Genomic DNA, 15,289 nt, shown 5'->3' on the forward strand with positions numbered 1-15,289 from the left:
CCCATGGTTCGTGGACCATGGGTAGATATTCTAAAGCCAACACAACTTACATAAACAGAAGGGTAAAACCCTTTATGATACTTTACATCTACGCGCTCCGTGACCACAAATTGTGGAGACTTTACATTTTACATATAAAAACTTGGGTTCTTAACCCCAAAATTAACCGTAGGGGACACTGTCCCAACATTTGATATGAGAAAGAGAGGAACCATGGAAAATTGGTGTGTGGAAGTGTGGTGAGCATTAGATTACGACGAAGACATGGATTTTGACAAAAGACCATACATGATCTGTTGTAAGAGTTGTTTCTCCTTATGCGTGGGAGCTTGGGCATTATCATTTGCGAGATCATGAGCTCTATCTAGCTTCTTGATTAGGGTATTGGTGTGTGAATCCATCTCTTTGATTAGCTTGTGATACTTGCATATAGAGTGTGGACTGTAGGCGGAGTAGCCTACGTTGAACGGTGCCACTTGGCGTGGACTGGTATGGTATGTATTAAGTGTTGTGTGGAATTGTTGTTGAAGTTGCTTGTGGTGTGATGAAGACCTAATGCACTATTGTGAGTCATTAAATGTTTGGTTGATAAGAAGCATAGTGGTGGAAAAATGCAGCTCACGAAAGGAGCATTGAAATTTTTCGAGTTATTGAACCTATGCCTAATGAAGACATGAATCAGCTTGAAGAATTTGAAGATACTGATGCAATATTGAAGCGATTAATGCCAGTTCTACCATTGTTTTTAGGTATAAAATATAAGCTTTGGGAAATGATAATGGAAGGTTACTTGGTTCAATAGATTTATGGAAATTTGTTGAAGAAACTTCCGTAAATCCCCAAGATAAGAGTAGAGGTGCAATAACATTGCTTCTTATTATATTAACACTAGATGAAAACATCCTGTCTAGTATTTTGCATGAATTTGGTGAAGAATGTGATGCAAAAATGTTTTTGGATATTCTTGAGATGAAGTACAACATGAAATGGAGTGAGAAATTTGAAGTCGATGAAAGTGTTCTTGAAAATGATGATTGTTCTTTCAGCGTCATAACTGATTGTGAAACTGAAGATGACAACATTGAGGATGCAATGATGGATGATGAATGTGTGCCTGTAATTGACATTGAAACATGTGATGATGAAGAAACAACCATTGATGTAGAATCTAAATATGTTTATGAAGTATTTTTGACGTAGAGACGTATGAAGTCAAAAGTGATGAGAATTATGAAGAGTGGTTCAATCTGATGCATGGAAAAAATCTTATTGATGAGTTGTTGTTTGGTGAGAAGATATGCCTACTTCCATACACAAATAAAATGTAGGACAACATGTTTGCAGCAATAAGATCAAGAAAGAGGAGATTAAGAGTTCAAGTGTTCCACCTTTGGTGCAAAAAATGTAAATAAAGGAGAAGCTCCGCCACTATCTTAAGGAAAAAAAGGTGAAGATGATCTTGTATCGTCTTCTGTCAAACTTTGTGGTTTCGTGGCTATCTAATTTTCACCACACTTCCACACACCAATTTTCGACGCTGCCTCAACCTCAATTTTCCACATTGCCTCTCTCCCTCATATCAAAGACAAAACTGAACACAAAAACACTTGCTAGATAGACGTTATTCTTTAATATCAAATTGCACTACCGAATGAACAACCATGGACCAAAAATGAAAGCTTTGTTATCAAGCTTTTTTATGTACCATTGTAGGCCTAGCTGAGACTAAGACCAACAAGAAAGTTAAAGTATAAGTTGTGATTAAGGGGAAGTATCAAAATAATAATCACTCCCATTGTTCCTTAGTCGTCATGGAGTTAATAATCAGGAATAGTCAATAAAGCTAAGTAAAAAGTAAATGGCAATTGGTGAAACCTATATAAATTTACTAACTAAATGCATGTATAAATTATCTTATTCTGAATGCAATCTGCAATCTCTATGTGAGTCTTCAAATTCTATATCTCTGTGTGAGTCTTCAAATTATATTATGGTCTTCACAACTAAAATGTTACAGGTCCAGAATTAACTCAGCCTCATTTCAATCGAAATCATATAAAGAAAGGATAACGGTTGCTTTGTATTAATTTAGACAAATAGAGTACCAAACATGAAATTCTTCTGAAATCGATCAATAAACATATACTCAAATTGATACAATATCTTTTAAAATTGATACAATATTTTACTAAGTTAAACATTAACACACACACACACATATATATGGATATTCAAACAATTTATCTAAATTCTATATTGAAATATTTCTAAGAGAAATAGAAGTGTTTTTTAAATTCTAATTAGTTTATCTTTGTAAAGTTATATAAAATTATATTATTTAACATTCATATTTTATTTATTACTAGAATAAAAAAAGTGAAATATCAACAAACCAAGTGAGCACAATGAGAATGTGATTATTGATATTTTTATAACAAGTTTAATTAAAACTAAATAATCGTTTATGGTTTTGTTATAACCGACAATGCTTTTCATTTAAAGTATTTTATTTAAAGGACATGTGTCAACTCCAACTTGAACAAGGATGAAATTACACATCCCCTCAATGGATTATAGAATGAACCTCATGGCTCAATTAAGTGTGTATAAACATTCTCTCAAAATATACATTTATATTCCCCACTTACTATTAACTTATTTATCAAACTAAATTAAATTTTATTTTATAATCATTAACAATAATATTTATTATTTTTAAGTATTAATTATTTGTTAATATAAACCAACCCAATTTTACTTTATAATACAAAATATTAACATTACAAGTTGTTTATTTAAAATTTTAATAAAAAAATAACTAATGTTATAAATTATTACTAAATTAATTAACACTCTTGATTATAAATTTACTTAAAAAAAATTCATTCTATAAAAATTCAAATGGCCTTACCCTTTGTTAATGTCTAACCTATACCATCTCATGGATTCGAAACCCAGTTTAAAAGGTAGTGGGTCACTAAGAATTAATTTGAAAAGTAGGTGGGCCACTAAGAATTATTAATTTTATTATAAATTCATAGATTGATCCGTACTAAATTTCAAATTGTTGTATTAAATCGCAAATTGAATAGAATACCTAATTTTTCGTACTGAATTTCGAGTTATTAAGAAAACAGATTCGGTCTTATAGGAGAATTTTGACCAACGTATTTTGAAACATCCAGAGTGTGGTTCATTGTTATGACAAGATGAAAAGGCAGAGCTAATTTATTCATGGAGGACTTTGAATCAAAGGCCTTAGCCTCTTCTTGGGAAAAAATCTTGAGAAAACAAAATCTCTCAATCTAAGATTTGCTAAAGGATCAGAAACTTTAAATGAAATTATCAAAGTTCAGCATTCTCCTCTGATAAAGACAGGTCTTCGATATACTGAAGAAGCATCTCAATCACAGAAGCCATCAACCTCCACCTAAAGTTATCTTGATGCAGCAAAGACCAGTAAACAATATCATAATCATCAGTAAAGGCATAAAGCTGATCACCAGGTAAATCATACTCAATTTGCTCCAAGGATAAATATCAATAGAAGCCACAACCAACCTCAGGAAAATCATACTCAATTTTCTCCAAAGATGAATATCAATAGAAACTACATTCAATAGGTAAATAGATTCGATAGTCGTAGAAACTTCTTTAATGGGTAATGTTTTTCATGTCATAATTTTGGGCACAAAGCTGCTCAATGCGTTGCTTACAAAACTGTCATGATTAGAGAAGCATGAAATCAAAGGAATGTAACAGGGATCAAGAGAAGTTCCTATAATAACTTATCTCCTCTTGAAAATGAAATAGAATGCTCAATTTGTAACAACTTTGGTCATGAAGAATTTGAATGCAGAAGAAAATTTTGGCAAACACCTTAAAAGGAGCAAACACCATTAAATCCCAAGATATGGAGAAGGAAAGAATCTCAAACAGAAAGATGTGGTATAACCTTATATGTAGAAGGACAAGAAAATCAGTGGTACATCGACAGTGGATGCTCCAAACATATGACAGGTGACAAAGAGAAACTTCACTCATATAATGCCTTAGAAAAAGAAAAGAATGTCTCATTTGGAAATGACACTTCAACTGTCATAAAAGGTAAAGTTTCTATTTTCTTGAAAGAAAAGGTTAAATCTGGAAATGTTAAGTATGTAGATGGTTTAAAGCATAACATGTTGAGTGTCAGTCAAATGTGTGATCAAGGAAATGAAGTGGTGTTTCAATCAAAAAAATGTGTTGTTCGTGAGCTTGATATAGGAGAGACCATGATCGAAGGTACAAGAACTCCAAACAACTTACACATACTCAAAGGAGGACAACAACAATGCTATCTAAGAAAAAATGATGAAAAATGGTTGTGGCATCGAAGATTGGGACATCTAAGCTTTTCTCAAATAAGAAAAGCATGCAGAATCAAGGTTGTTTATGATCTTCCAGATATCAGCATTCCAGAAAATACAATATGAAAACCATGTCAAATCAGTAAGAAAACCAGAGTTCATTTCATGGAAAAAAAATGGTCATCTACTAAGCCTCTTGAAATTATCCATATTGATTTATGTGGACCAACAAGGAAAAAGTCACCTCATGGAGAAGAATACTTTATTTTGTTCATTGATTATTTTTCCAGAATGTGTTGGATAGGTCTTTTAAAGCATAAAGATGAAGCATTTGAAAATTTACAAGCCTTCAAAGCTTTGGTTGAAAATGAATCAGTCGAAATTTCAAATGCCTCAGATCTGATCGAGGAGGGGAATTTATATCGGATGAATTCTTTGATTTTTATGAGAAACATGGAATAAAAAGGCAATTTTCCACCGTAAGAACTTCTCAGCAAAATGGTGTGGTAGAAAGGATGAACAAAACAGTTCAACAAATGGCTCGAGCTATGCTAGATGAACTTGGAACTCCTGCAACCTTTTGCGGTGCAGCTACATTTGTTGTTGTGACTATTCTAAACAAAGAAAATGTTCGGGTAAATAGCACTCGAACTCTACATGAACTTTGGTATGGTAAGACTCTTATTGTAAAATATTTTAAAGTTTTTGGAAGCAAATGTTTTATTAAAAGGATTGATGAAAAACTTGGTAAGTTTGAACCTAAAGCAGATGAAGGGATTCTTCTTGGTTATTCTTCCAGAAGTAAAGGATATAAATGTTATAATAAAAGACTTGGGAAAATTTTTGAAAGCATTGATGTTGTAGTTGATGAAGCATGCAGAAATCCAAAACAAATAAAATCAATAGAAGATTATGACAATGAGGAAGATGGGGATTACTTTCCCACATCAAATCAAAATTATATTGAAGAAGAAACCAATGAAGCACCAGAAGAAGATATAATGGTAGAAGAAAAGACTCCGTCCAGGTATGTTCAGAAAAATCATCCAGAAACTCAAATTTTAGGAGAAAAGGAGGCTGGTGTACAGACAAGAAGAACTATTACAGGAACCTCAAGCTATATAGCATTACTATCCTCCACCGAACCTCAAAATTTAAATGAAGCATGCAAAGATGAATGTTGGGTCAAGGCCATGGATGAAGAACTTGAGAAAATTAAAAAATATGACACTTGGGAATTAGTTCTTAGACCTCATGATAAAACTATTATAGGAACTAAATGGATATTCAAGAAAAAGTTGAATGAAAATGGAGAAATCATTAGAAACAAGGCCAGACTTGTTTGTAAAGGGTATGCTCAACTAGAAGGTATAGATTTTGAAGAAACTTTTGCACCTGTTGCCAGACTTGAAGCCATAAGAATGTTTCTTGCTCTTTCTAGTTTTCGGAAATTCAAAGTATACCAAATGGATGTCAAATCAGCTTTCCTTAATGGAGATTTAGAAGAAGAAGTTTATATTGAACAACCAGAAGGATTCATTCTTGGAAATGATGCAAAACTTGTATACAGACTCAAAAAGGCTCTCTATGGTCTGAAATAGGCTCCAAGGGCTTGGTATTGCCACCTTGACAAATATCTACACCAACAAGGTTTTACAAAACGTTCTACAGATAGAAATTTATATACAGAGATTGAAAATGATAAATTGATAATTATTATTGTTTACGTTGATGGTATCATTTTTAGTAGCAATGAAGAATCCATGAGTCAGAATTTTGCTTCAGTAATGCAGCAAGAATTTGAAATGTCCTTGTTTGGTGAACTTACCTATTTTCTTGGTCTACAAATTCATCAAACTAAAGATGGTATTTTTCTTTCACAAACCAAATATCTCAAGCAGATCTTCAAAAAGTACGGAATGGAAGATTCTAAACTTGTATGTATTCCAATGGTAACAGGATGTAGTCTCGGCTCAAATGATGAATCAGCTGTATTACATCAACCAACTTATAGATCCATGATTGTAAGTATGATTTATCTAACAGGTACCCGACCTGACATCATGCATGCAGTAGGAATAGTTGGAAGATTCCAAGCAAATCCAAAAGAATCACACCTTTAGGCAGCCAAAAGAATTTTCAAATATCTTTAAGGAACTCAGGACTTTGGACTATGGTATCCTACAAATGCAGATCTTACTCTTCATGCATATACAAATGCAGATTGGGCAGGAAGTGTTGATGATAGAAAAAGCACTAGTGATGGTGCATTCTATATGGGTTCCAGGTTAGTGTCTTGGTTAAGCAAGAAACAAAGTTCAATTTCTTTATCTACAGCTAAAGCAGAATATGTGGCTATTGCATCTTGTTGCACCCAACTACTTTGGATGATGCAAACCTTGCAAGACATTCAGATCACATGTACTCCACCCATCTCCATTCTATGTGATAATACAAGTGCCATCAGTATTTCAAAGAATCCAGTCACGTGCTCCAAGACCAAGCACATACCCATCAAGTACCATTTTCTACGAGAAAAAGTTCTTGAACAAAAGGTCAAATTGGAGTATGTCCCCTCCAAACAACAAGTTGCTAATATATTCACTAAACCACTGCCCAGAGAAACATTTGAATATCTCAGACAAAAGTTGGGAGTAGTCGCTGCATCATACTGTTGTTAAATCCAGTTTTTTAGAATAAGGTTATTATACGCAGGTTTCATGAAGTATAGTCGCGTATACATGTGGGTCTCTGTGGCTGAAGAAGTGTATATGCTTTTCTGATAGGAAAAACAGTGGGTCGGACTCTGATATGGGTTCTTTGTCTGATGTTGATGATTACAATCTAATGATATGTTTTGTTCATTAATTTTTTATCAGACTGACAAAGATGCCTTGATTAATGACTTGTTAACAATGCACAGGTAGAATAGGTTCAGGGGGAGCATTAGCCTTCACACGCATTCTGCATTTTTGGCATTATGGTTGCTGAGTCCAACTATTGCTTCACATATTTATACCATTTGTTGCTTAAGTCATGTAAAAATCTAGGGTGTGATATGACTTCTTATACATTTGAATGAGTCCTATTGGACAAATGATGTAATTTGTATCCCCACTTTGCATGGGACAAATGATGTAATATTTATTGTATTTTTGTCATGTATAAACAATTGGTATATCCCCACTTGGTTGGGTGGATGAGTCAAATTTGGTATATCCCCACTTCATTGGGAGATTGATGTATGTATGAGTCATTGGTGATAGGAAGGTCAAACTCACATAGGTGAGTTATATAGTCATGTTATTCTTTTGGAAAATAGTTTTACGAATTCAGTATGTGCCTAGAGGGAGCATGATCAATGTTTATATTCAGCTGTTTAGATATGAAAGCCTTCACTTTGGTCACCCCTTTTCCCTTGATATCAAAGGGGGAGAATATCTTGGTCTGCCCTTTGCCCTTGATGTCAAAGGGGGAGAGTATTTTGGTGTTGGTTGTTATCTCTAACAGTTTCTATAGCTTGCAATAATCAACACCAACATGGTTGCCATCATGTCTAAAGGGGGAGATTGTTGGCATTATGATGTATGTGTTGTACTTGATGGCAACCCACTTGTAGCAGAACAACTCACTTGTATATGGTAACGAGATGAATCTACGTAACTAGATGAATCTACAGGAGAGATATCAGATGTAACAGAATGCATGGAAATTGTGTTTACAGATGTGACAAAATGCATGGTAGTTCAAAGGAATCATTTCAGAAGTAATATGGAAAATTACAATGTAACAGGTCTATTAAGAGGTAACAGGGCACTAGTACAGAAGAATAGGAATATGGAACTAAGGTCTACTGATCAGAATAAAGAAGGTAAAGGAAAAGGTTGATGTAAAGAAGTTTAAGAAGTATATGTAGGTCCACTTAATTAAAATAGCGTATACACGTTGGTCCACAAAACAAAAAGTGCGTATACGTATACATGCACTTTCACAGAAGGAAAAGCGCATATGGGATGGAAAATCAAGGTTTTGGTCCAAGGTATTGGTTCGAGGTATATGGCCCAAGGTATTTGGTCCAAGGTATTGGTCCTAAGTGGTTTTGGTCCAAGGTATTGAGAAAGGCTTAAAACTATATAAGGAGGAGAAGATCATTAGGCCAATAGTGCAAGAAATGAATATCTTACAAAGAGTGAGATCAAAAGCTAATATGCATGTTATGGGTTTATGGTGCTTTGCTTGATCTGAACTAAGGATGAACCTTAGCAGTTGATGGCGATAAGATCTCATGATGGATCAGGATCATGAGACCTAAAATGAGTTATTATTATATGGTTTAGTCTAGATCTGAATGCTAACGCATGATATACACTGTAAATGTTCTGATCTGGGTAAGTCTGAAGTCCGGAGGTGCAGCGAAGTTATGAAGTAAGTATTTACAGATCTGTACGCTGGTTCGCTTTGGTGAAGGTGCGTGTACACGCTAGTTCACTTCATTGAAGTAGCGTATATAGATCTATTTGCGAAATAAAATTATTGATATGATAATACTAATTCACCCCCCTCTCAATATTATTTCCAACAATATAGACACATTGTTTGATAGTGGTTCACAAGAAAACCTCATTTCTGAAGACATTATCAAGAAATTGAATTTGGAAACAACGCCTCATCCTAAACCATATCCTTTTGGTTGGATACGTGACAATGAAAAATGCATGTGACAAAAATATGTAAATTAAGATTTACCATCACTGCAAACTTTATAGATGAGGTAGAACTTGATGTCATTCCACTTGATATTTGTGGTATTGTTTTGGGAAGTCCATATCTATATGATAGGGGAGCCATCTTTCATCGCCATGAGAACAAATATCACTTGTTTAAAAATGGAGTTGAGTACATTGTTAGAGCACATAACAAGAAGTTGAATTTGTCACTTGTAAATGCTAGAAAAATGAAGAGGTTAGTCAATGCTAGTAAGAACTTTGTACTCTTGATGATCAAACCCAAAGAGAATGTTGAAAATGAAGCTTTCCAAGGATGTGATGCAAAGTTAAAATCTGATTTGTATGAGGTTGTTAACACATATGATGAGATGTTTCAGGAGCCGAAAGTATTGCCTCCTAAAAGGGGTATCCAACATGAGATCCAATTGCAACAAGATTGTCCTCTTCCAAATATTGGCTTGTACAGGATGTCAGTTATGGAGAATGCAAAGATTAAAAGACAAGTACAATATTTTCTTGAAAAAGGGGTCATCAAACCAATCACATCGCCACTTGGTTCACCAATTGTGTTGGTACCAAAGAAAGATGGTGCATGACATGTGTGTGTAGATTTCAGAGCCTTAGACAAGATAACAGTAAATAGTCGCTACCCTCTTCCTCAAATTGACGATTTGCTTGATCAATTAAAAGATGTTGTTTATTTCACTAAGTTGGACTTGATGATTGGTTATCACCGAATAAGGATTGCTAAAGGAGACATATGGAAGACAACCTTCAAAACAAAAGAAGGTCTGTTTGAATGGTTGGTTATGCCATTTGGGCTTTGTAATGCTCCTACAACATTCATGCAAGTTATGAATGATGTCTTAAAGCCTTTTATTTATGATTTTGTAATTATCTACCTAGATGACATATTGATATTCAACAAGTCTCATGAAGAGCATGTCATGCATGTGAAACAAGTCTTAGATGTCTTGAAGAAAGAGAATTTGTTTTTAAAGATGTCTGAATGTGAGTTTGGAAAGACCTAATCAGTTTATTTGGGACATATTGTTGGAGGGGGTGAATTGAAGATAGATCCCTCAAAGGTAAAAGTCATTGTTGATTGGCCTAAGACCACTAATATAACTGGGGTGAGAAGGCTTTTGGGAGCTACCCAATATTGGAGAAAATTTATTTCTAACTTTTTTTCAATTGCAGCTCCATCACATGTAATGAAAAACATTAAGCGGTTTTTCAATTGGGAGGAAAGCAACAATTTTTTTTTTGTGCATTGAAGGAGAGAATTAGTACAACTCCAGTTCTTGCACTTCCTTATTTAAGACAACCATTTCAGATACAAACCGATGCAAGTGACTATGCAATGGGAGCAATCTTGATGCAACATGGTAAGCCCATATGTTTCCATTTTGAAACTTTTAATGGTGCAGTAGTTAACTATCCTACTTATGACAAGGAACTATATGCATTGGTGCAAAGTGTGAAAAAGTGGAAACACTATTTGATGGGAAAGGAAACTATCATTCACATTGATCATCAACCATTACAATACTTGCAATCACAAACTAAGATACAACAAGCAAGGTACTTTAGATGGATGGGTTTCTTGCAGAAATTCCACTTGGTGATAATGTATAAGAAAGGTATCTATAACAAGGTTGTTGACATGATTTCTAGACCAATTTTTAGTACTTTAGTTATTCTTAAGCATAATTCTATCATGCATGAGAGATATGTTGAACAATATGCTTTAGATGAAGACTTTAAAGATGTATATGTAACTTTGTGTCAAGGAAACCAAGTAGAGGAATTGGATTATCATTCCATAGGGTTAAAGAGTCAACATCATAAGGGGAGGTGCATACTTCTCTTATTGCTGGCCATTTCGGTGTGGGCAAGACAGTGGCACAATTACAAAGGTATTTTTATTGGCCTAAAATGAATGAAAGTGTATCATGATATGTAAGAGGATGTTCTTTATGTGCTACAAGTAATCCTAGCAATAGAAAGTTAGGATTGTATACTACACTTCCAGTTCCTTCCCGTCCTTAGGAAAGTGTCTCTATGCACTTTGTAGGAGGATTTCCTATGTCTAAAAGAAATCATGATTATATTTATATTGTGGTGGATTGTTTCAGCAAGGTGTGTATTTTGATGCCTTGTAAGAAGCAGGTTACAACTGAATAGACTATACAAATGTTATTTCAACATGTATGGGTACATTTTTTATTTCCCAAATCCATTATTTCTGATCGAGATTCTCAATTTGTCGAGAAATTTTGGTCAAGATTATGGACACTCATGAAAACCAAGTTGAAAAAGAGAACAACATTCCATCAAAAAACAGATGGTCAGACAGAAGTGGTGAACAGAATGGTAGTGCATATTCTTCGTGGTTATTGTATCAAACATCCCAAGATTTGGGATGAACATTTACACTACATTCAACATGCTTATAACCAAGAAAAGCATTCATCGACTCAAACACCTCCATTTGAGGCATGTTTTGGTTACTTACCAAAATATCCTTTAGATTTTATCTTTATGAAGGATGTTACTATTGATGGTCATAGTGACATTGATAAGGCCAAGTAGTTCATTGAACAAGTTCAATTGGTGCATCAAATTGTTCAAGAACAATTGGAAAAGAGGCAAGCCAAGTATAAGACAAGGCATGATAAGCATCATGTTGATCACAGTTTCCAAGTTGGAGATGAAGTATGGCTTTACATTAGCAAAGAAAGGCTTAAAGTAGAAGGTAAAATGTTGAAACCAATAAGATATGGTCCTTTAAAGATTGTGGAAAATATTGGTAATAATGCGTTCCATTTTGATTTGCCTCCTTATATGCAAATGTATGAAGTTTTTATTGTTGAGAATTTCATACTATATGAACCTCTTTTGATTGATGATAAAGGAGAACATGTTCAGATTCCTTCAATAGAATATTTCTCTCCAGAATTTCTTGAAGGATGGAAACAGGATATCATCCTTGACAGAAGTACAAGAACTTCAAAACAAGGGAATGTGGAGTACCTTCGTGTTGGTCTCAAAGGTACAAATCAAAGCAAATATAAGTGGATTGAGAAAGGAAGGGTGAAGGAATTGTAGCCTCATCTATTTGTTGATTGAAAATGTGCTTTTGGAGGTCCAAAAGCTTCCAATGGGGAGTAGTGATCCAAGGGATCAAAAAAATACTCAAAATTGAAAGTGTATGATAGATCTCAAAACCTATAAAATTTAATAGATCTCTGGGATCTGAATCCAACGCAACTCGTTTCACCCAAATCCAACATCGGATGTTCCCATAATTGCATTCTGATCAATTTGGGAAACAACTAAAATTTTTGGAAAAAGAGTTACAGGGATGCTTAGTCAACAGTCCGTACGCTGATTGGTCCATGACTTGGTAGGTGACTAGGTTCTTCATCAAACAATGGCAGGTTGACACTTGGCATTAGGAGATTGGTTGGCATGGTTTAGCTGTATTGGTTGAACGTTGATGTGGTGGCCTAATGAGGGAGTGCCAACTGGGCCAACCAATGGTTGCCACATGGCCTCCTCATGGCCAAATAAAATTGGTTTGGAGACTGAACAACACTGCCTGGAGTCAAACGTGAGAAAAACTACCTAGAAACCAACCGCTTTACTATCTCACCACTTCCATGTCACTTGACATATATTAAATGCGCATTTAATTTAAACTTAAATTTCAGCATGGTTGGGGGTAGGGCTAGGGCTAAGCCCTAGCCCTGGTCACCATACCCAAGAGGATCAAGGGGCGGGACCATGGGCCAGGGCTTAGCCCTAGCCCCATTGTCATGATGCCACCATAAAACATACGCCGAAGCTAACATCATAACCGTGGGTAGATGAAAAGGGGGCTAGCCTTAACCAATATGAGGTTCCATACAACCATCCACAAAAGCGGAGAAGGAGCCAACGAAAAGGTTCTTTCCACGGGGGCCAGCCCTGGGCCATATGGTCCTCCGTGTGACCTCTCTGCAACAAATAAAGCGCTCAGTCTTGTGCACGAAAATTTAGCACTAAACCTAGGTTCTATGGATCGATAAGACTATGTGTCAAGAAGTTGGGGGCCTAACCAACGAGGATGGGTAGTTAGCCCCGACCCTTGGGCACGTGGCCCCCATGTGGCCTAAATTTTCGGAAGTGGGGCTTAATGGCACCCTTATCGGTCCTACAAATTTTCTCGGCGAGCAGGAATTGTGCCAAGTTTAGTGCGCTGGTTCCGCATTTGGGATGCTCAAGCCAGGTTGAGGCCAATTAGAGGATGGTTAGCTATAGAATTTCGGAAAATGAGGAATCAAGCATACATTTCTTAGTTTTTTTCCAAATGAGGTGCAGAAAGAACCAAAATAGGGGTTTTTGACTGTTTTGGAGCCACTGGAGACATTGTTTTAGAATTATGAGAACTTTAAATTCATGTAAACACATATTTTTTAATATAATCAGAGAGGCCCAACATTGGAAGTTGGACCAGGAGCTGTAACCCAGGAGGGGTGAACTCCTTTATCATTTGTTGCTTTATATTTTTTGTTATGGTACTGATGTCTTCTTTACTTTCTAAAAACTGAGTTTTTTAAAGCATATTAATGTGTAAAGGAAATTGATATAAGTGTTTGAAAACTTTAATCATTATACTTGCAAATTACACCATAAAATATCTAAGTATTACATTTAGATCACTTGACTCCCTCAAGGGAGGGCCAGGAATATGTGAGGGATCTTGAGTGTTATTATTTATGTACATATTAGCATAGATGTATGAGAGTTTATTTTTAGAATGTGGTTTCTTTTGTGATCTTGTGTCTAGATCTTGTTGTTCATGTGTAGTGTCTTCAAGAATCTTCATATCCTTTAGTTATCTTGCTATCAGTAAAGTTTTGTTGTGCTTATCTGCCCATGAACTGTACATGTTGTTGCACTGATTTGGATTCAAGATCTGGGGCAAGGGAGTTTCAAGCAACCAATGATATATGTCAAAAGTGTTAAAATTGGAGGAATATCTCAAATTTTCACTTATGCGAGGAAGAGATCTCTACTTCATATGTTTATGTTGCAATCTTGTTCCGATATCAAATTTTGGAGTTTGCATTTTAAACATATTGAGTCTGTTCAGCTCAATATGTGAGTGAGTTTGTTGGAATTGACCACTCTAAAAAACGCAACTTTGTGAAGACAAGAAAGCTCCAAGACAAAGATTGAACCAGATGAACAACTTTTGACTTGTGCTAAGAAGGGACGTGGTGACTTGTTTATGCTTGAATGACAGTTGATAGTTTGATGGTTATTGATTTTGTAGTTGTGAAATGTTTCAATTCTGGTTGTAAATAGGTTTGGTGGTTCTTAAACTAGAAGCTTCGGTGTCTAAAACATCAAGTCTTGAGTGTTTTTATTGGTTATAAAAAGGGTTGGTGGTTCTTAAACTCGAAGCCCCGAGGTCTGAAAAATAAATTCTTGTGTAAGGTCAAGTTGTTTGATCAACTTTTGAACACATTCAGTATCCAGACCTCCATCCTAGCAATTGACGCATAGACGAAAGAGAAATATCTGAAAGATGGTGTTTGGTCCATAATATGGTTCATTACTTGATGACTCTTATCACGGAAGTCGTGACGATACGAGTTGTTGATATTGTTGATCTTGCAAAGTTCATCAACGATGGTCAGACACATTTATGTTTTAAATGTAGGTCAAGTAACAAGTCGAAGATGTAGTGGTGAAAGAACAATGTTTGTGAGATTCCATAGTGGATGTGAGTGTTGATGAAGATCAGTCAGATATAGATTGTCCTTATTGTTGTAATATGTGTTTTCAATTTTTTCCATGTAAGCATTAAGGGAAGGTGTTGGAAGTAATGCTTCCATTTCATGTGTTCCATGTGTATTAAAAGTTGTTAGTGAATATTCCAAGGTGTTATTCTAGATGTGGTTGTTTCCCATGTGTATGAGTTGTTGTTGTGTCATGTCCCAGTCATAGATCCACTTTCTTAGGATCTAGGTTTTTCAAAGTCAGTAACTTCTATCATATATATGTAACCTTTGTGATCAATAAAAATAGCATAGTTTTCTCTCTCTTTCTATTTCTAATAGAGTTCACCTTAAGCACATTTCTAAGACTTACTGAGTACTTTTTTAGATGAAAATAATAATTCTAATCTATAAATAATCCAATAATATATATTCAATCCTT

At 35.1% G+C, this 15,289-nt stretch overlaps 1 pseudogene; it reads left to right on the top strand.

Annotated features, from left to right (window-relative positions):
* Positions 1-948: 948 nt before the first annotated feature.
* LOC149139334 (uncharacterized) overlaps positions 949-15,289 on the top strand; it is a 59,614-nt pseudogene continuing 45,273 nt past the window's right edge.

The sequence above is a fragment of the Pinus tabuliformis genome, chromosome X (genome assembly GCF_031772625.1).
Source record: "Pinus tabuliformis cultivar Carrire ecotype Pingquan chromosome X, CPIR1, whole genome shotgun sequence".
NCBI lineage: Eukaryota > Viridiplantae > Streptophyta > Pinopsida > Pinales > Pinaceae > Pinus > Pinus tabuliformis.